The sequence below is a fragment of the Mustela erminea genome, chromosome 5 (genome assembly GCF_009829155.1).
Source record: "Mustela erminea isolate mMusErm1 chromosome 5, mMusErm1.Pri, whole genome shotgun sequence".
Taxonomy (NCBI): domain Eukaryota; kingdom Metazoa; phylum Chordata; class Mammalia; order Carnivora; family Mustelidae; genus Mustela; species Mustela erminea.
The window spans coordinates 120521101-120543097 of record NC_045618.1 but is presented as its reverse complement, the minus strand read 5'-3'; the positions used below and the strand labels follow the sequence as shown (position 1 = coordinate 120543097).

The 21997-nt window shown below is 46.4% G+C and overlaps 1 protein-coding gene across 8 annotated transcripts in view; it reads right to left on the bottom strand.

Annotated features, from left to right (window-relative positions):
- The window catches only part of KCNK10 (potassium two pore domain channel subfamily K member 10), a 137790-nt gene that overhangs the window by 75306 nt on the left and 40487 nt on the right, over positions 1 to 21997 (bottom strand). The window lies entirely within an intron of this gene.

The following is a 21997-nucleotide window of genomic DNA, read 5'->3' as shown; positions in this document are numbered from 1 at the left end:
TCTTACATTTCTCTGCAAGGGCCCAATTTTGAAAGCCAAGTCTCCGTGGTTTATAATTCATCTCTTCTCTCAAGCTTCCTCGGATAAACAATGTGTAAGATGCAGGACAGACCATCATATTTGAAAAACAGACACGCTGTGCAACTTGGAGAGGGAATAAATAGGAGACGGATGCCCAGCTACTCTGTCCACCCACTGAGGACAGAGGACACCAAGAGCAAAGAGGAGATGAATGTCTAGCGAGTTTCAGAGTCCCTTTCATCCGGTCCTGGTCACAAAACAAAGGGAAGAAGAGCAAGCTTGCTATCAGGCAGACGAGTCAATACTCAGACACAGTAAAGAAAGTGTGGGTTTCAGGGGTGCCTGGGTGGCTCAGAGGGTTAAAGCCTCTGCCTTCGGCTCAGGTCATGATCCCAGGGTCCTGGGACAGAGTCCCACCCACATCAGGCTCTCTGTTCAGTTGGGAGCCTGCTTCCTCCTCTCTCTCTGCCTGCCTCTCTGCCTACTTGTGATCTCTGTCTGTTGAGTAAATAAATAAAAAATCTTTAAAAGAAAGTTTGGGTTTCAGAAGATGATCAAAGTGAAAAAACAAAAAAACAAACAAACAGGGGACTGGATAGAGGGAAGTAAACAATAAGTGATGTTGCATGTCAAGTAACTTGGTTTCCTAGAAAAATATAAGAATAATAAAATAAATTCTAAGCACATTTCTCAACAGAAAATGCAGTGACTTTAGTGACCGAATTTTGTGTCTATTTTCCTCCAGTAAGAAGCCTTTGGAAAAGAAATTTCCCCTCGGTTTGAGAACACATCTAATTCTCAAAGGTCCCTCGTCTCTAGAAGGGCAATCTCATTACCTTGGAAATAAATTTGTGAAGCTGGAGGCTTTTCTAGAATGGCAGGAAGAGCAGGGTCGTGCTGCACACACGACGCTATCATGCACTTTAGAGATCTGTCTTGTGCAGCAGTGAATAGCAACACGTTCGATTTTCCTCTACCTTTATTACACAAATGCTTATTATGGCCTCTGTCATAGAGCAGCCTGGCTGTTGTGTAAATAAGGTATTAGGGGATGGTATTAGGTAATTACCTAAGTGGAGCAAACAGTCCCACTCCAGAGAGCGGACTGCTCGCTCTCTGCCTTCAGAAACTCAAGACAAACAAAAGCACGGAATGTCACTCCCTCCCTGTGCAGAGCACCAATGACCCTGAGGACACCCAGCCAGAAGGGTGGCCACCTCAAGGAATCCAGGTCTGCAAATACCTGCCTTTCCTCCTGCAGCCTTAAAATCGCTTTTCTCTTTGAAAACCAAGCAGAACATCAACCTTTAATTGGACGTGATTCTAGCAAATAAAATCGTAAAATGTTAGATTTCATTCTTGACTCACTGAATGCAAAACCATCTGGAATCTCTCACTGAAAGATTTAAGAGTCCGAATCAGCACCATGGGCATCATATTCTTGCTAGTCCTTCCCCACAGAACACGACTTTCAGGTTCCTATTAACCTTTGTTGATACTGAATTATGTCTTGTCTAGGTTTCTTTCAACGTTGCCCCCACATTTCCCACTCATAACCCTCCCTGCTGCCTCTCAGTGCCCTGTGCCTCTCACCCTTCCCAGGATAACCAACCTCATTGGGGGGGTGGGCATCACGACGGCTTGCCTGGGCCAATCCAGCAGCCTCCTAAGCGACCTCCCCTGCCTCCACACGGACCCATCTTTGACAAAGCTGGGGTTAAATACTACTTCTGGAAGCACCTCCCCCCACTTTTCCCCTTTTCCCCTGTCCCCTCTGGGGTGGGCAGAATAATGGCTCCTGAAGAAGTTCACATCCTAATCCCTGGGGCCTCTGCCTACATCACCTTAAATCACAAAAAGAACTTTGCAAATATGATTAAGTTAAGGATCGAGAGATAAGGAATTATCCCAGATTACCAGTGTCGGCCCAATGTAATCACAAAAGAGAGGCAGGAGGGTCAGAGAAAGAAAACACGTAAGAAAAGAAGCAGGGGTGACAAGCCAAGGGATGAAATCAGCTCCTAGAAACCAGAAAAGACAAAGAAGAGACTCTCCCCTAGAGGCTCCAGAAGGATTTAGCCCTGCCGACACCTTAATTTTGGCCCAATGAGACAGATTTGGAACTTCTGACCTCCAGAATCACAACATAATAAATAGGCATTGCGTTAAGCTACTAAGATGATGGCAATCTGTTACAGCAGCAATGGGAAACTCATACGCCCCTCTAGGTTAGGTCTCTGACCTCTGCTAGGTTAGGTCGCTCTGGTCCACACTCACTGGGCTGTTTACTTGTCATTGGACTTAGAGCTTCAGGAGGGCAGGACCCAGGCCTACCCTCTCAGCTCTGTACCCAGTGTCTTGTACGGTGCCTGGCACACAATACGCTGATTGAATGAGGAATAAAAGGAGGAAAACTTGGCACATCGAAACCACACATACAATGTGGGGGAGGGGTGCTCAGTGGGAAAGAACCAGGCACTCCCGCAGCCCTCCACAGCAGGTGGCCCCAACATAGCAATGCCCTGGTCATGCCTCCGCAGTCCATGGATGTTCCTTTGGCCGGGAGCCCCCTCCCCACCTTCACATGCCTGGGAGACTCCCACCCTCCTCAGTCTCAGCTCAAAGCCGCCTCCCTCATGAAGTCGTCCTGGACTCTCCAGGCAGACTCGGCATGCCTGTCTCCCCACAAGCCGGGAAATCCCTAGGATTTCCAGGGATTCTGAAAGCTTGTCATTTGATTGTTGGATCTCCATTTCTTGGCACAGCGCCTGGCATAGAGCAAATGTTTGTTTTCTGTTGTTGTTGTTGTTAACTCCTTCAGACTCTAAACAAAAGGCCCACCCGAAACCCCACCATCCTCAGCGACTAGCATTTACTTAATGCCAAGTCAGCAGGAGGCGCCAAGCTCTGGTGGGGCTAAGTCAGAGTCCCTCCCGGCTTCAGGGGTTTGATAACCTACTTAGGGAACATCCTTCACAGTGTCAGGTGACGAGACATTAGGAGGAAGCCCAGTGGCAGCCTTGAGCTCAGAGGTCAGCTGCCGCTGGGCTTCCTTCACTGATTTGCATCACGGATGTTTCCGGGACTTCTAGCACTCCTGAGGCTGAGCAGAATTGGGCCTGACAAAGGTCTTTCTCAGACCAATTCCTGATGCCAGTTTGCTAAGAGGCTGTCCCCAGGAGCAGAGTCTGAATAGAATCCACCAATCCCAAGTTTCCAAAGCACCAGGAGAGTTTCAGTCCCGAAGCCATCCGTGTCTGGTTGACCACTTCCTTTCTCTGTTTCTTTATCTGCTGAAGGTGGATAGTAAGGACTCCACAGCAGGGCTGCAAGGCACATGCATGGTCATCGCCACCGCATATCCCCGCTTTGCAGATAAAGAAACTGAGTCCTGGAGAGAGTACATGGCTAACCAGAGGTCAAGGGGGCAGAAAGCGGGGGAGTCGGGATTAAAATGAAAATAATCTGACTTCAAAGTCAGTTCTCTTCTGGAGCGTAGGCACAGAAGAATAGGAAACAAAGACATTCCCCTGGTGGAAAGGGCCCTTTTATCTGACATGTGTCAATAATAGATGGGGCGTAGAAAGTAATGACCGATCGTTCCTCATGACTCCCCCGGAAAAGTATCTGGCAGCAAACGTCACTGCCCAGAAGTGATGAGAAGGGAAAGGCGAGCAGGGCAATATCCCTTCAGTCAATTTTCATTTTAAAATATTTCCTCACAAAGGCTCGCCCATTCCACTTTCACCTAAACTCGGGTAGATACGGGAGCACGCGCGGAAATCTGCTTCTTGGTGGTTGAGGAGGTTCGCGGTCGTTTTGAATTTTTCAGGCTTTCCCATGCCCTGTACTTCCTTCCCATTCTTGCACTCAGTCAACAAACCCTGGAGTCAGCCGGGTGCCATGCTTGGCGCTGGGGGACACGGAAAGGAACAGGACCCATCCCAGCCTTCAGAGTCCGCGGGAGAGTCGACCAGGATCTTACACAAGCACGAACCTAGTGCATCATCACGAGACCTTGTGTGGAGAGCACTTGTCATTATCTGTCCCCCTTGCCAGGTGAGGCTTGAAGGCCCGGGGCAGCGGCACCCTTGGACCCATGGTCAGACACCCAACCCCAAGTGCCTCCACTCCTCCACGCCACTTGAAACAAATGACATCCCCCGGACTCAGGGTTTCTTGGGAACATGAAAGGCAGCCACCTCAGAGATGCCGCTGTCCCACAGCAACGTGACTCTGCCTATTGACCCAGGCAAAGTACAACGGATTGCAACACACTGACGAGAAGCAGAGAACTCCTGCCCTCCCCCCAACCCTCCCAGGCCTGGCATGGGTCCAGGGCCACCTGCACTGGCAGCTCAGAGTCCAGAGAGCTCCAGCGGAACGCTGAGCCCAGAATCCCCAGTACGTGGACTTGAGGCAAGTGCAGAGGGTGGGTGTCGGGAAGAAGGAGGAACGCTGAGGAGTCTCACAGCAGCCGGTTTCACCATGACCGTCCTCTGAGAAGAACAGAGAGAATATGCGAGGTCCTTCGGATGCCACATATGCCAACAGCCAGACCTTGTTCTTTCAGTTTCCGTCCGACAGCCCTACCTTAAGGGGGCTCAGACTCGTCCTGATAAGAACACAGAGACAGTCTGCACACACTAAGTGAGCAAGCCATGCATGTCCCCAGAAGGCCACCGCAGAAAAGATTTTTTCCTTTGGGTTCAGGGATTTCTCTCACCTGGCCCTCTTAAAACGCCAGGCTTTGCATCCAGATAGAAGAGACCAAGGCATCGGGAAATTTCTGGGACCCTTTAGAGACAGGGAACCAAGACGAGAGGAAACCAGACTAAAGGGAGCTGAGAACATGCTGCCACCTTGACTCTCATCTGTCCCCTCCTCTCCCTTTAGGGCAGACCCTGTCTTCTCTCACCAGAATCGCTTCCAAAGCCTCCAGTCCTGCCTCCTCGAATCCATCCTCCACATCGCAGCCAGGTGGCGCTCTTCCAGGGGTGACTCTGAACTCGGCCACCTGACACCTGTGCTCCTCTGAAGGCACCATAGTGATTTGTTAAAGCACAGGCTCCTTCCAGGATCTGGTGCCTGCCTGTCTCCCCAGCCTCACCTGCTGCCACGCCCCCACACACAACCTTTGACCCTGCCAAACCACGCAGTACCCTGACCCTTGCATGCTGAGCCACCTGCTGATGTGGCCCTTAGGGCTGTCTTGCTTCCCAGATACCTTTCTTCTCCCCACTCTTTATCTGGCCCACAATACCTCCTACTCACTTCTTGAGTCACTTCATGTGTCACCACCTCCAGGAAGTCTTCTCTGACTGCCCACCCCCCAATATAATCAGATGTCCTTCCTCTATGCTCTCCTTATGTCTCATTGTGGTGCCTAGCACAGTGCCTACAACTGAGTTGCTCCTACCTATAACTTACTCCATTCCTGAATTCATTCATGCATCCATCCATAAATTTACCAGCATTTATGATATCAATTTTACACACTTCCCCAACAGAAAATCTGACTGCAGAATTCACTGAATCTGGTAATATGAGTAGCCCCAGTACTGTAGTATTTTTTTCCCCAGACAGACATTCAGAGCCAAGGGGTTAAAGTTCTCAGACATTGAAACAGTTCAAGGAGAGCTCCTCGTGATTTGTTCAATTCCTAGGGAAGACGAGAAAGAGCCCAGGACCAGGGCTCCTCCTTGTCCATGCTGAGCTGGTCAGAACAGCCTTGTCCTTTTCCATGGCCCTGCTCCTCTTCCAAGATCTGGGGCTCCCTACTTTGTGGTTTTCCCAACAGGCTCCACACTACACCATGCTGGTGCAATGGACCCCTCTGTCGTGACTGTATGGTCAACGTCTGAAGCTATGGCTGGGGCTCTGTTGTCTAGTTCCAAAATGCTACCTGAATAATATTTTGTCTCTTATTTTTTTTTCTTTAAGATTTTTATTTATTTATTTGACAGATAGAGATCACAAGTAGGCAGAGGCAGGCAGAGAGAGAGAGAGAGAGGAGGAAGCAGGCTCCCCACTGAGCAGAGAGCCCGATGTGGGGCTCCATCCCATGACCCTGAGATCATGACCTGAGCCAAAGGCAGAGGCTTAACCCACTGAGCCACCGAGGCACCCCCATACTTTGTATCTTACTCTAAGTTTTTTCCTCCATAATTTAAATTAACTAGAGCATTTAAAAAAAAAAAAAGAGGTTTTTCCCCTTACCTTCTGGATTAAAAATAATATAAGCAGCTGTAGTTCCCAAAATATCTCCTTTACCCTGGGGCCAAGTGTTTTAAATCCCATTGTCAGGACCTATTCCTTCCAGAAAGAGGTTTGCCTTTCCCAGGTGTTTTGTCAAAAGCAGTTACCTCTCCTCACTGGGCTCCAGGAAGAGGACCTTTCCCAAGTAGCCTGGAGCCGGGGAATCCTTCTAAAACTCTAATCCCGCTCCTGCTTAAAACCCCACAATTACTTCCATACTGTTTACATGGCCTCCAACGCCCCATGTGCTCAGGGCCCTCTTCCTTCCCCAGCCCTGCCTCGCCCCCACATGCTGCCCTCTGACCCCGGCAAACTTCCTTGGGTAGATCACAAGTGGTTGTACCAATTGAATCAGTTGGTTTTACAGACCCACAGTAGAAAACAAAACTGAAAAACGCATGTTAATCCATTTGGCAGAAAGATCCTATGACTTAAGTCTCTAAGCCAGTACACTGCCTGATTCCCTAACCTAAAGAAATCTGTTCACTGCATCCCACTCAATGATGCTGACAGAAGCAGCTAGACATACTTTGAAAATTCCACATTTATCAGAGCATAAAATACAGAGGTGATCAGGACACTAATGTTTTCCAGTGATGAAGAAGGAGGGGCATTTAGAAACTTCATGTGCCATTTATTCACTTATTCAACAAATACATGCCAACTCTGTGCCAAGAGTAATAGGGATCTCCACGCTCAGTATCCAGGCTGCCAAACCACCATCTGCCAGGAAGCTCAAGGGACCAATTCTTTTGAGAAGCCCAGGGCCAGTGAAACCAGTGGATGTAAGCTTCCCCCTAGCTTTGATTCTCCAATGTAGCTTTAATCCCTCTTCTACTCTCTGCTTCCTCTGCTCTGATCCAACCTTCCCTTCCCATCCCAAACCTTTCCAAAGACATCTCAGGTCCACCAGACTAAAGACCTCTCCAACTTTCTCAGCATCTTGAGGGAACCTTCCTCCATCTTCTTCAGTGACACCTGGGCTTCCCCTGAGGACACTGTCCTCTGAGTGTGGCATTCAGGTAGAGGTTGTTCAGTCTCCCTTGTCCACAATGTCAGGGCCAACCTGTCCCAGAAAAATAACACCCCATACCCTCATGTCCAAATCCCTGTTCCTTTGAGATCCAAATCCTCTGATTCCTCCACTTTTTCCTCTTCTCATGGCTGTCAGTGGTAGAGCTGTCTTCTCTCCTTGATGCCCTAAAGCTTTCGTCCAGGTCCTGTTTTCCTCCCGAGATATTTCAGTTGTTTCACAGACAATCCATCCAATACCCAAACTCCCATTTCCTTGATTTCATCACCACTACCATCATCTCCAACCCACGTCAACCAGTGACTCAGGCCGGTTCCCCAGAAGCAGATCCCGAGGTGAAGATTGGTGTGGAAACAATTTATTTGGGAAATGCTTCACCAGGAGAAGCCCCTAAAGGAGTGGGGAAGCAGGGCTGGGAAGGATAGGAAGCCAAGTAAGCACGGGCTCCAGCTGAAGTCCTGTCCCCTGAGCCCACGGGAGCTCTGCAGTATAAATGCCTTCTCCAAGTTTGTCCCAACTCTCTTAGTCACTGGCTACAGAAACCCCTGGAGGGACATAAATGCTCAGGAGCATCCTGGTAAGAGATGTCAGTAGACCAAGGAAAATCTTCTCAAAAGGGATTCTTTGTAGGGACAAGCTACAGGGGGAGAAGTGCATAGACTCTGGAGGAGGGGTACACGGGGTCAGGAAGAACGTTCTGGAAGGCTGGAGGAGCACCAGTGGTTTCCATTACAGCTGCCTCCTCCTATGGCCACATCCCGAATGCCATCATCACAAGAAATGACCCTGCCTCAGTAATCCACTTCAGACCTGAGCTCCCTATCCACCCAGTTCTCTCCCCGTGACTACCCCCACAACACATCCTGCCCCCACTTCTCACTCTCTCGTGCCCCCCCACTCTGTTTTCTTCCCTCCCCACCCAGCTTAGATTCCAAGTTCAACACTTCACTCTCCAGCTCACAGACTCCACTCCCCCTCTTTCTGTCCTTTCCTGGAGCCACTGGAGACACCCCCTTCTATGTTTTTCTTTCTCTCTGCTCAGAGACCTCACCCAGGCTGCTAGATGCTGCTGAGAATCCAAACAGCCTTGGGGATCGCTGATGCTCCAAACCTACACTTTCCTTCTTCAGCTCGGGGCCACACAGCCAGCTGCCCTATCTCCCTGCTCAGAAACGCTCATCCAAACAGACGTCACAGAGATATTAAGGTGTATCTGACTGTACACGACCTGAAATTGTACATGGGGATCCGTTTGCAAGACAGCTGTCTACTTTATGAGAGGATTTGCTAGGAAAAGCACTGAAACGGCAAGCTGCGTGTTCGACTAAAAGGGGCTGTGGTTTATATGTGTATATCTTTAAGAACAAACCATTTATGTAGGATGATCTGTACCCTCATTGTACCCTTGTGCTGGGGTCACCGAGATGGAGTCTCAACACCCTAGTACGCTGGGCCCCTGGGATAGCCACCCAGAGCTCCTGGCTTGCTTTGTAACCACTAAAACCTCCTATATTTAAAAAAAAAAAAAAAAAAAAAAAGCCAACTTGGATGAAAAAGAAATTTTAGATGGCTCTTCCTTCGCTGTGCCTACTAAGTCGCAAAAATGAATGCAATCCATCAAAGGCGGAAAACGGTTTCTACAAAACACCCTACAAAATGGCTTTGCCTTTCAGCATCACCCGCTGGATAATTTTCCCCTTAGAGTGGCTCCTTTAATGCAGTCTCAGAGCTGCTGACATCAGCAACATTTCTGTGATTCGCTGCAAATGCAGCCATCAGAGGCTGGGAGTGAGTGCGGGAGGGAGGAAGGGGGAAACCTGAAAGGGGAAAGAATACCCACATTGTTTCTCATGAGGCTGGGGAGACAGTGATGTAGTAAATACCCGTCCGTTTCTCTGAAGCCTGAGAAGTGTTTCCAAATACTATTAATAGCTCTAATTGGTGAAGTCTTCAAGGAGTCAACAGACTTACTGGAAAATTGGGTGAACAGATCTAAAAAAGACAGAGAAGGGAATCTTTAATAAACCAGCACTTCTAGATTTGGGGAACCAAATGGGATCCGATGAAGCAAGAGTCATTGCTGGTAGGGAATCCTAGGGCTGAACCAGCCTCCAGGGGAGTTTCCCAACCAACCATGAGCTGCTGAATGTAGGCTGGCCCTTCTCGTCAGACCAACATCTCCCTCCACTGCCCTGTTATCTGCAGTCCTTTCTCATGAGTAATCCCTCCTGCTAGAGAGTAAATTCCTCTAGATGCCCCCTTGCTCTGGGACCCTTACCTCTAAATCTCCCACAGTCCCAATCCCAGGGCACAGCATATAATAAGAGCTCAATTAATATTCATGGCATGGATTCAACAGATCCTGGTCTAGTATCTAACATGCCTTAGGAACCAATGCACACGCAGGTGATGAAGCAGGACCCTGGTGTCCAGGAACTCACCAGCTAAAAAGGTGGGTTAATTGGTGAAGCAATCTTCCCCCACCATTCCTGTAATTCAGAAAGGGCCGGGTGCTGAAGGATCTAGAAAAGGCATCCGAAATCTCAGAGGGCAAACAGATCCCTGCCTGGGCCTGAGGAAATCGTCCAAGCTATTATGCTGGTCCTGAACCTGCTCCCCAAGAAACAGCTCATAAAATAAGGGAGTACAGAAAGAAGTGTGCTCTGGCATCATTTTCCAAAATTTACTTCCCCTTCCATGTTAATTCTGATGGGTCCTCAGACCCCCGGATGTCACCCAGATGAACCCATGTGATGGGTTATCAGCAATTAAACCATCCTCTAAAACATATTTCCAATCAAGGAACTGCCCAGTTATAAGAACCATAGGACCTGGCTCAGAAACGTATAACCAAAATACAAATTAGCGAATATTGGCACATTGTAGGACTCAATAAAATAGTGGAAAATGAAAGTGTCCCTTTCTGCCTGCCATGTAAACAAATGTTAATGAGGGATGCAACAGTCCTTGTAAATAGCAAAGCTCAGGGGAAAAAAAGCACAAGAGAAAAAAAAAATATTTCCATAGATAGCTAAACCTATCTTTCGGGTTCTCAGCTTTTAACCAAGAAATATAATCCTCATAGAAAATCCTAGCTGATATTTAATGCATCAAACGCTTTGGATTCAACCTGTACTTAATTGCTTGAAAGTTGCCTCTAAAGAGGTCATTTGAAATACAGTCTTGTGGTTATGACTCCTCCACTTCATATAAAGGAAAAAGAAAAAGGGCCTGGAAATTGTTATAACCAATTAAAATAGCAAATGACACAACCCAGCTACCTTGGAATTTGTGGGCATTTCCAAGAGTTCCCTGCCATTTAAAGATTTTTAATGGCCCCTCAGATGCCAGTGGCATTTAAGCTGCTACCACTGGAAGGTGCTGAATTCAGCAAAGCCATTTCCTCCAGAGTCACAGGGCAAAATTAGGTATGTCATGGAGTTAGCACTAGATTCCTAAAGCACAGCCAAAAGGGCCATACCACTTAACTCACTGGAAACTTCCATGTGAAGTCCATCTCCTGACATTCTCTAAGCGGTTCACAGGTACTAGGGTGAGGTCTTTCCATTCACGGATCTCCGTGGGCTAATGGTCCCTGCGGCACACAATGCAGCTTCTATCATTCCATGAGTGCCTACTGTGTGCTCGGTACTCTATGAGGTGCCCTAAGGCAACTTAATAGGAGCATTAGCTATCACCAGAAAAAAAGGGTCCCTCAAGGCTGACATTTCTTACTGGTCCTGTGACTCAACCCAGAAGCAGACCTTCTACTTAAAGGTGGCTTCTACTTGACAGTCTAGCTAGGGTAGGTGAGTGTGCTAAAATTTATACCACATGAAATTCATCACTTTAACCATTTTAAAGTATACAAAACTCAATGTGCACTGAAAGATTCAGCAAAAAAAAAAAAAAGGCAGGAGAGGAAGTTTAATTTGTATTTCAGATTTTCATAAATTAGGATAAGTAGATCTCATGCAATATTTGGGATATACTTACACTTTAAAAAAAATTTTTTTTCCCAAAATTAGCATTTAACTGGGTGTCCTGCATTTTATCTGGTAATCCCATGTCAGAGGGACAGAAGGAGAACAACCATCAACCACCCAACACAACCAACCAAAAATGTAGGTAAGTACGACACTGGGTGATACAATCATAAAACCATATAAAAACAACCAGGCTTGAACCTCTGGCACCCTATCACAACTGCCCTTCCCAGGACCCCCACCACCTCCACCTCCCAGAACCAGTGCCCACCAACATGGCCGCACCTAACTTGGCCTCCCATAGCATTTTGCATGCTCCCCGCTGAACAGGGAGCCTGATGTGGAGCCTGGTGTGGAGCTCCACACAGGGCTCAATCCCAGGACCCTGAGATCATGACCTGAGCCGAAGGCAGACGCTTAACTGACTGAGCTCCTCAGGCACCCAGGCCTTACTCCTTAAAATGCTCCCACTTCTGGCTTCTTGACACCACATTCCCAAGATTTTCCTCCATTCTCTCTGGTTTGGTCTTGTGGATTTGGTTTGGTTCAGTTTGGTTTTTGAGAGAAAGAAAGCACGCACATGTGAGCAGGGAAGGAGCAGAGGGAGAGGGAAAGAGAGAGAATCTCAAGGAGGCTCCATGCTCAATGAGGAGCCTGACACAGGGCTCGATCTCCAAACACTGAGATCATGACCTGAACTGAAATCAAGAGTCAGATGCTTCACCAATTGACTGAACCACCCAGGCGCCCTCCCTGGTTAGGTCTTTTAAAATCCACTCTACAGATTCCTCTTCCTAAAAATTTGTAAACATTGGATTTCTGTGGGGCTCATCCCTGTGCCCTTTCTTCTCTGCATTCTCCCCATGACTCATCTATTTCAGGGCCAAGGTTTTAAATTCCACCCATTTGCTGATGACTCTCAGATCTTTATGCTCAGGGAAGCAGAGGAAGGGAGCCAGCAGGGGGCAACTCAGGGATCAGTGTGCAAAAGCCAGAGGAACAGAAGTCACGCTGCATCCCAGGTGACAAGACAAGTCAACACTGGAGGCGGCCAGATGCCCCTGCTGCAGAGAACGAGGGAGCTCTGCTGGCTACTTGGGTTAAAGGGATACTGATACCTGGGTCACCCTGGCCATCGCCATAACACCTAGGCCACCTACAACAGGAACAAGAACCAAGCATTTAATGATAACAGTCTCAAAGTCATCCTCATGAACTACACAGAGGGCAGTGTAGCCACCACCTGAATGGCCAACCTTCCTCTGTGTGGATACCAAGAAAGCATGGGCTTCGTTCACCATGCTCAATCCCAAGGTTCCAGCCTTGGTGCACTAACTGGAAAACCCTTCACCATAATATTGACCTAGCAATGGTCACTGGTGGGAGCTGGGATCAGAAAAGAGAAAATAACATTTGGAAGGACCGGATCCCCTGGGAAAACTTTCCTCAACTGTCAGGGGAGGGGAGAGAGTTTCTTCTAAGAATAAATTTCAACTCCAGAAAACACATCTCTGACTATCAGCTTCATACATGCAAATACCAATGGTTCCGTTTCACAGGCAGACCGCAATTGTGTCTCACACTTCCTATGTCCAAATTGTACTTGATCGCCAACCAGCCAAAAAAGAAGCCTCCTCTCCCAGGACTGGTATCAACATCCACCCAGTTTGCTCAAGACAAATGGCCAGACTGTCAGAGGCAACCTCAAGTCAGCCTCCCTGTGGCTCCCTCCCTCCTAGACTTCTGTCATTTCTACTTGCAAACAGACCTAGAAGGAGGCCTGGCCACCCTTCTCCCTTCCCCACCATTGGCCCGGGCCCCACTACCTCTCTGCAAGACTCTGGCCATAGCTCCTCACAGGTCCCGTCACCCCATGCTCCCCACCCCACCCGACCCCCCAGGGAATCTCTGGCCAGAAGTCAGAAAACATTTTCAAACATAAATCCTACCACCTCCCTTCCTCAAACCTTTCCGTGCTCCCACTGTTACCTCTAGGATAAAACGCAGGCCCTACTCTGACCCCCAAAGCGTCACAGCAGACCCCCCCACTTCTCCGGTTTTGTCTCCCCACCCCTGCCCCCCCATGCCCTGCATCGCAGCCTTTCCTCACTTCCGCCAGGGTCTTCTTCCCCCGGTCTCCCCATGGCGGACTCCCACCCACCCTTTGCCACTCCGTTTAAATGTTACCACCTCACAGAGGTCTTTCCTGACCACCCTAAATTGCCCCTCTCCTTTTGTCTCTACCTTTGCACGTTACATTATTTGCAGTTACATTATTTGCTGCTTCTTCCCCAGCAACCTGCCCCTCTAGAATACCAACTCCAAAGGCAGAGACTTTGCTCATATGGTGCACTCTTGTAGACTCAGTGCCTAGCACAGCTCCTGGCACATAGTAGGCATTTGATAAATACTTTGAATGAATACATAAAGCCAAGGAAGAGGTTTATTGTGTAATAAGTACAAGTTATTCCAAAAATCAATAATATAATTTTTTAACCTAAAGGGCGTCCTAAATATCAGCTAGTCATCTAAAACCCTCAACTAGAGGATAGAAGAAACTTACCCAAGGCAAGTGGTGACCCCAGGATACAGGCCTGGTGTCTGTCTAACTCTAAAACCCATCAAGACACCTTCCTGCCTTCATGCTCTGTTATAAGAAATTCTCTGAAGGAGCAGGTTGAACCATGATCCTGTATTCATTTGAAAATATAACCTAAGGTTCTCAATTGGGTACTAATAAATCCTTCCATAATCCCAAATCACAATCTTTGGTGTTCAGGACTGAACTTCACCCAGTGAGCACAGAGATCAAAAGCTGAAGCATGGGAGACACCTGCTTTTCATGTATACCCCAAAATAAATCAGCAAGGAGCCACCCTTCCATCTCTGACATGAAGGTGAACTACATCTTTCCCCAGCATCTTCCATTTAAGTCCACCAATTCTTTTCTTATTCCTAGACTCTCACCAGAAATGTCCTCACCTGAAAGCAGTGAAGGTACAGAAAGGCACTACTTTGGAAATGACAGCATAATGTATCTTCTTATTCTTACTGCCTTGAAGCCTGCCATCAAGTCCTCCCATACTTACAAATCAACAGAGACTGAAATCCATGACCTCCTGACAGGACTGCCAATTGCACAACGTCCAAGAGATCCATTCACAATTGTACAATACACAACCTGCACAACTGTACATGGTGGCCCTACCTCTTAAGGCCTGCTTCATCTCTGTCAAGTTTGTGATGGCTTGACTATCTGGACATGAGCTAAAAAAAATGTTCTTGTGCCAGAAAATTCAAGTTTCCTTTCATCACAAGTGAACAATTGCTGGATACATCTATCAAATTCTGCAGTCTGCTAAAGAAGAGGATGATATAATACTTTCAGGTTATTTTTTAAAGCACTTTCCATCATTAAGAAAAATTGATATGAAAAAGTAAACAGAAAACATCCAAAGATCACGGTATGATCACTCTCTGGGACGTACTTACATACTAAATAAATCAGTCAGTATAACCCATAAGATCTAAATCAAACCAAAAGTCTTAAAAATGGAATAAACCCTCTCTCCCTCTTCTATGACTTTTAGTTTTATGGATTTGTGCTTACATAGGCACTTTAAAGGTTAGATTCTACAGCAGACGGTAATGCAGATCTTGTCAGCAGAAAAGACTTTAGCTAGTGACTGAGATCTTGAGCCTGAAATTAGGTTAATGAGAGTGGTACAACTCATGGGCCAGATTTGTAAGCTACACATAGCCAACAGGGATGTAGAATAGACCAGAGGTGTTCAAACTTTTCAAATAAAACCTTTCCATTTCAAGGAAAGATTTTGTTCTAAAACCTTGAATTTCAAGTAGAAATTCAATTGAACGGAGTAAGATTCAAAATTTAAGTGGAAATTATTGCTATAGAGGTAAGACTCCAGTTGAAGGAAGGAGTCAGTCAGGTAAACCTAACAGACATAAGATCTGAATCAAACTAAACTTCCTTCAAATGAAAGGGTTTTGTTCTGGAAGTTTGAATTTTGAGTGGAAATTCAACTGAACTGAATAAAATTCAAACTTTAAGTGAAAATTCGATAGATACAGACACAGATGTAAAATTTCATTTGAAGGGAGGATTTCGTTCTAAAAGTCTGAATTCCTCTGATCTAGTCCACACTACTCTTGGATATTGGATTCGGTAGTACAAACATTAAATATGAAATACGTATTAATATTATCATATAGTATATTGCATTATATATACTACAATATATGGTATAATACAATATAATATCATCTCAAAGCATGCTGTATGGCTGGAATTTAGAGGAGGGCCCAAAGTCCTATGAGCTTTGCCTCCTTCTCAATCTCTACACTCAGTCCAAGATCCCCTTGGGACCCAGAAGATTCATGGAACATGGATGGAAACCATGAATCTGGAACAAAGAACACCAAAAGGAATATCCAGAACTTGGGTTCTAGTCCCAGCTTTGTATTAACTTGCCCTGTCACCTTCAGCATGCACTGTGGGAGCAGACCAACTTGTGTCATTTAACCTACTACTCCGTTACTCCATTAGTCTCTCTCGAGTCTATAAAATGGCAACAGTAATCTGCCTCGGGAGATTACACTGCAAATGCAATGGTATCAGGCCCATAAGGGGATTACTATATTGAATGGCTGGAGTGAATATTTAACAATCACTAGTTGTGATAATAATTAATTCGTTAGATAAGGTCTATAGGATGGGAAATGTGTTCCTGAATGTTGAATACAATGCTAATTGAAACATTTGCATTAAATTCTCTTTGTGTCTTGTTTTGACAAGTTTTATTGAGACTACCATTAGGGACTGTCACTAGCTTTCTTCTTCTCCAGACACTGGTTAATTGAAAACCAAATGTATTCATCTTCACCTTTCGGCTTGTAGGCTCCTTGCAGCATCTCAATTTGCCCCCACAGCAATTAGCTCAGGGTCCTACACAGAGTCAGTATTCCATCAGGGTTTCTTAAATGAATGAGAGTATACCAGTTCTGAATTCCAATACAACAAAAGCCAAGAGAAGTCAGGTGCTTTAATAAATAAAAGAGACCCTCACTTCAGAGCACATCCAAAATTCAGAAGTGCACTGCATCCTTCAAGCCAATTGGCCTTATAATTGGCCTCCTGGTTAAGCGTCAAGACAGACTGCATTCTTCCCAAAACTAGCCACAACATCTCCCATCCTGCACGCTCTCCGCGCCATGAGGCTGGGATATTCCTCCCACAAGACAGAATCTCTATGCTCCCTCTCCTTGTATCTGGACAGGTTTCTGACTAAGGCAAAAGTGGCATTGTCTGACCTCCAAAGTTTCCATAAAAGATCACACCGCTTCTTCCTGGCTCTCTTGGGACACTCACTCTTAGAACCCAGCTGCCATGCTATGAGGAAGCCCTAACTGGGCCATACGGAGAGGCCACATGGCATGGGCCTGTGTGGGTGCTCTAGCCAACGGCCAAGCCAAGATCCCCGCGGAGAATCAGCCATAACTGCCATCCCATGAGCAAGGAGGACTCCAGTTCATTCCAGTCCCCTCCAGCTTCCCACTCGCCATCAATATTCATAGACTTCAAGTGTCTCCACGAGAGGCCTCCCAGACTTCAGACATAGTGGAGCAGAGATAAGCCATCACTAATGAGTCCTCCCTCGTTTCCTAAACCATAGAATCTGAGTTTAACAAGATTCGTTATACTCTTGGTTGGTTGGTGTGATTTGTTATACAGCAAGTGGAACAGAAACAGATTTTAATATATATTACAGTAAAGAATTGCTCATAAAATGGAATCATGGCAGAACCAGGAACAGAACCCAAACATCCTATATACTGACTAATCAGCAAGTCAAAACAACATTCTAAAACATTACTCTTATAATTATAACATATTCTTCCATCAGTTAAAGTGCACCATACAGAGTAAATATAATAGTAACATTAAGATCACTATAATTTATCAAGTGCTTACTATGTACCAAGCACTATTCCAGGTGCTTTATCCATATTAACTCACCCAAACATCAAAATAACTCTATGAACTAGATACTAGTATTACCCCATTTTACAGATGAGCAAACAAAACACAGGACTAAATTAACTTGCCCAAGAACACACCCCTAGTAAGCGGCAGGGCTGGGGTTTGAATCTAGCAATCTGGTTCCAGGATGGGTAATCCTATGCGGTGCACTAGGGATGCCTCCCAAGCCTTATGCCCCGTGAAATATACTATATGCAAAGCAGCTAGCATGGTGCTTGGCACACAGTACACTCTCCATGAATATTGTTTCCTTCCTTCCCCAACATTGACATAATTTAGATCGGCACATTTTCTAAAGCAAAAATGATATCCTTCTAAGCCAAACGTACACTTCCCACATTTTGCCTCACTGCTTGTTCATCTGACTGATGATTTCTACATTTTCATCCCCAGCCATGACCTTTCCCCAGAACTTGTGGATTTAACGGTCTACCTAATTTCTCCACTCAGATGTCCAATTAGCCTCTTAAATTTAACACGAATGTGATTTTTTTAAAAAACCTTGTTTTCACCCATACACATACCCTGAGACTGCCTCTTCCCCAGATCCCGCATTTCAGTGAGTAGCACTGCCTTTAACACACCCAGAAGTTCAGCCCCAAAGTCCAGAGTCGGTAGTGGTTCAGCTCTGCCCTGACCACATCCGTCAAACCAGCAGCCATCTGCCAGCTCTTCCGAGTGGACCTGATTTCCATCACTTCTCCCACCCTCACGCACACAGCTCCCTCTCCCCTGTCCAAGCATCTCAACACAACGGTGTCCTACCCAGCCAGCCCATTCACCACACTGCAGCCAGCATGACTTCTTTCTAAAATCCAAAGTTAGCTCCACCACTCCCTTGCTTAAATGCCTCCAGAGGGTTATCATTACACGCCCAAAGAATATCCAAACTCCTTCTCTTAGTTCTCCACATTTTGGCCACTACCTACCGATCCCTCCACCTCAGTTCCCCCATCAACACCCTCCAAGAGCCACACCCAGATTTTCTGAGTTAGTTCCCACCTCTGGGACTTTGCATTTGCTGTTCCCTCTGACTGGAATAATCTTTTTCTTTTTTTAAAAAAGATTTTATTCACTTACTTGACAGACAGAGATCACAAGTAGGCAGAGAGGCAGGCAGAGAGAGAGGAAGGGAAGCAGGCTCCCTGCTGAGCAGAGACCCCCCACCCCCGATGTGGGGCTCGATCTCAGGACCCTGAGATCATGACCTGACCCGAAGGCAGAGGCTTTAACTCACTGAGCCTCCCAGATGCCCCCCCTTTTCTTTTACTTTTTAAGATTTTATTTATTTATTTGAGAGAGAGAGCAGAGAGACAGAGAGCACAAGCAGGGGGAAGAGAGAGACAGTACAAGAGGGAAGGGCCAGGCTGAGGGAGAAGCAGACTCCCTGCAGAGCAGGGAGCTGGCTCCTGGGCTCAATCCCAGAATCCTGGGATCATGACCTGAGCCAAAGGCAGGGATTTAACTGACTGAGCCACCCAGGTGTCCAACGGCTGGAACATTCTTGCCCAGATCCCTGCAAGGTAGCTTCTTGTCAATGCTCAGGGTTCTGCTCCACATCACCTCTCAGAAAGGCCTCCCTGATGAAAGGCCAATCCCCCAGCAGTCACTCTGCAGCCCACTGCCGGTCTTTGTTTCCTTCACAGCTAACACTGTATCACCAGCTGAAACTGTCTTCTGTACTTATTCCCTTGTTTACTATGTGTCATTCCCACCGGAATCTAAACATTTAGCATGTTTGATCTACTGCATTTTGTTCCTTGCTTCATCTCAGCGCTTAAATATGTGCTCTACATCACAGAGGCTCAATAAATATCCCTTGGCTAAAATGAAGGAATCCTTTTACTGGACCATAAATCCCTGGCAGTCTGGAACCAGTAATTATTCATCTTTGTATTGCACGTTCTGAACCCAATGTCTATCCCAGTATCTGTCTATAGATACTGAAAGAAAGAAGCAGGGCGGGGGAAGGAAAAAAGAAGGGGAGGGAGAAAGAGGGACAGAAAGACAGGAAGGGAAGTTGGAAACACAGCCACAGCACACCATTGAATTGTTCCGATTTGTGGATTTTAGAGATATAGTCTTACCAATATTCAAAAACTGAATCCCACATCAGATTGATTTAATCCGTTGTCATTACTGGAAAATAATCACTTAAAATCAAGACTGTTTAAAATAGTCAGAATGTGTGGATGCTCTTACTTTATCTGCCATAATTTCACAAACATTTTTCTACGGGCCAACCAGTCTGCTAGAAACATCTGTGAACGTGTCTAAAATGTAACATCTCCTAAGCTCAAGGATGTAGGTAAGGGAATAGAAAAAGAGAAGTTGTCCCAGGAGGAAACAGAAAGGTAGAAATGCAAACCCTGCTCCAAACAGCCTGCGCCTCCGGCAGGAAAGAAGCCAAGAAACGTTTACATCTATATCTATATTGACTCTGCTCAGAGCAGAGGAAGGTTCAACACTTCCTTGCACACTTCAGCCCATCCTAGACTCTGGGTAGAGCCCCTGGAAACTTCTCCTTCCTCTCCCTGTCCTACATGGCCTGGGTGAGCTGCTGCTGCTTACTCCAGCACCCAGGAGTCTCATCAGAACACCACACAGTCTGGGGACCAACCTTCCCCCTAACTTTGCCCTTCACATAAAAGTTCCAGTCCCATGGAAGGGAATTCTGGCAAAGATCAAGAATAATGTGGCCTTTAATATTCAAATGCTTCCCTCAAATTCACTTGAATGTACCTTCTTTTTGCTCTTTAAAATCACCAGGTGGATTCTATATTAATCCCTGCAGAGGAACTTCACCAGGCTCTGCTCTTCATACACTGTGTCAGCTTGAAGCAGGTCCCCGTTAGCACAATGATCAGCGGTCTTGGGAAGGATCAGTTCAGTGGTAGGAAGAACACGTGCTGTTTGATTCTCTTGAAGACAACCGACATAGTAGTCAAGGCCATGATGTAGCTTTAGACCATGATCAGGATGGGAGAGAGAGATGTAGCATTGGCCTCCCCCGGGAACTCTGCCCACTGGCTCAGAACTGGAGCTACCTGTCAACCTTTTTTAGGAAGAGAGCCACAGGTTATACCCATGTAACCCTCCAAGGACAGCATATGATTTTTTTAAGATTTTGGTGAGGAATTGCTCAGGAATTACTTGTCCTTCCAAGGACAGCATTGAATTCAATAATTAACTGTAGGAGCTGAAAATTAGACACACCTCAGCTCATGTCGCTAGCTATGTGACTTTTAGAGGAAGTGCTTAAGCTTGCTAAGGTCCAGTGTTCTTATCTTCAAAATGGGAATAAAACCTTTCCTTCATGCTACGATGGTGCTTCGGTAAGATGATTCGCCTAAAGTGCCCAGCATAATACCTCGCGGACAGTAAATAGTAAATGTCAACTGCCACAATTATCACTACTGTGATCTTATCATTTACCTATTTTGGTGTAACCCTTGTATCTTATTCACTTTTTACACCCAGTGCAAAGCAAAGGGTCCAGCATACTGTGGATACTTAAAAGATAATTTTTATGTCTTCAATATTTATTTATTATTTATTTGAGAGAGAGAACATGGGAGGGAAAGGCAGAGGGAGAAGTAGAGAGAGAGAGTCTGAAGCCGACTCCTGTGCTGGGCACCAAGCCCCCATGGGACCAATCTCATGACCGTGAGATCACGACCTGAGCCAAGAGTCCAACGCTTAACTGACTGTGCCACCCAGGCACCCCTTAAAAGGCGACTTTTGAAAGAATCAGTGCAGTAGGCACAATGATGTTTCCCCCAAAGCCTGTCCATGCCCTAATCCTTGGAACTTGTGAAAATATTACCTTATGTGACAAAAGGACTTAGCAGATGTGATTAAGTGAAGAATGTTGACGTGGTGAGATTACTCTAGATTATCTGAATGGTCCCAATGTAATCACAGGGATCCTTACAGGAGGGACACAGGGAAGCCAGAGGCAGAGAAGGGGATGTGAGGATGGAAGCAGAGGTCAGGGTGCTGCAGCCGTGAGCCACGGAACATGGGCAGCCTCCAGAAGCTGGAAAGGGCCAGGAGAGGATTCTCCCCTAAAACCTCCAGAGGAATGCTGCCTTGCTTATACCCTGATTTTAGCCCCCTGAAGCCAATTCTGAAGTCTGACCTACAGAACTATACAGTAATAACTTTGATTGTTTTAAGCTCCATCCAGTTCAAGGGAGTCTGTGACAGCAGCAACAGGAAGCCCCCACAATCAGTGTCCCAGACACTTGCTCGGTGCCAGGTGCTCTGTACCTTTCAAATAGGCTCGCATTAAGGCTCACAATAGGCCAGCATGGAAGTTCTACTCTTGCCCCAATTTTATAGACGGAGAAACAGAAGCAATAGGATTGACCCACACTGTGTGCAAAGAAGAAAACCTTTACAGAAAAAACCTTAATAAAAATTCTTCCTGATTTTCCTGCAAGGAACAAAGCCCAAAGCTACAGGGCCACAAGAAAATGACAAAATTTTTTCTGCAGATGGTTCAGGTGCTATTTTCAGAACCAGAAGCAGATCTTTTCATTCACGGAAAAAAAGGCACCCACCAAGCAAGTTTGTGCAAAAGCTTCTAGGTCAGTGTCGGGGACCCAGGAGGAAATGTACACTGAAAAGGAATCC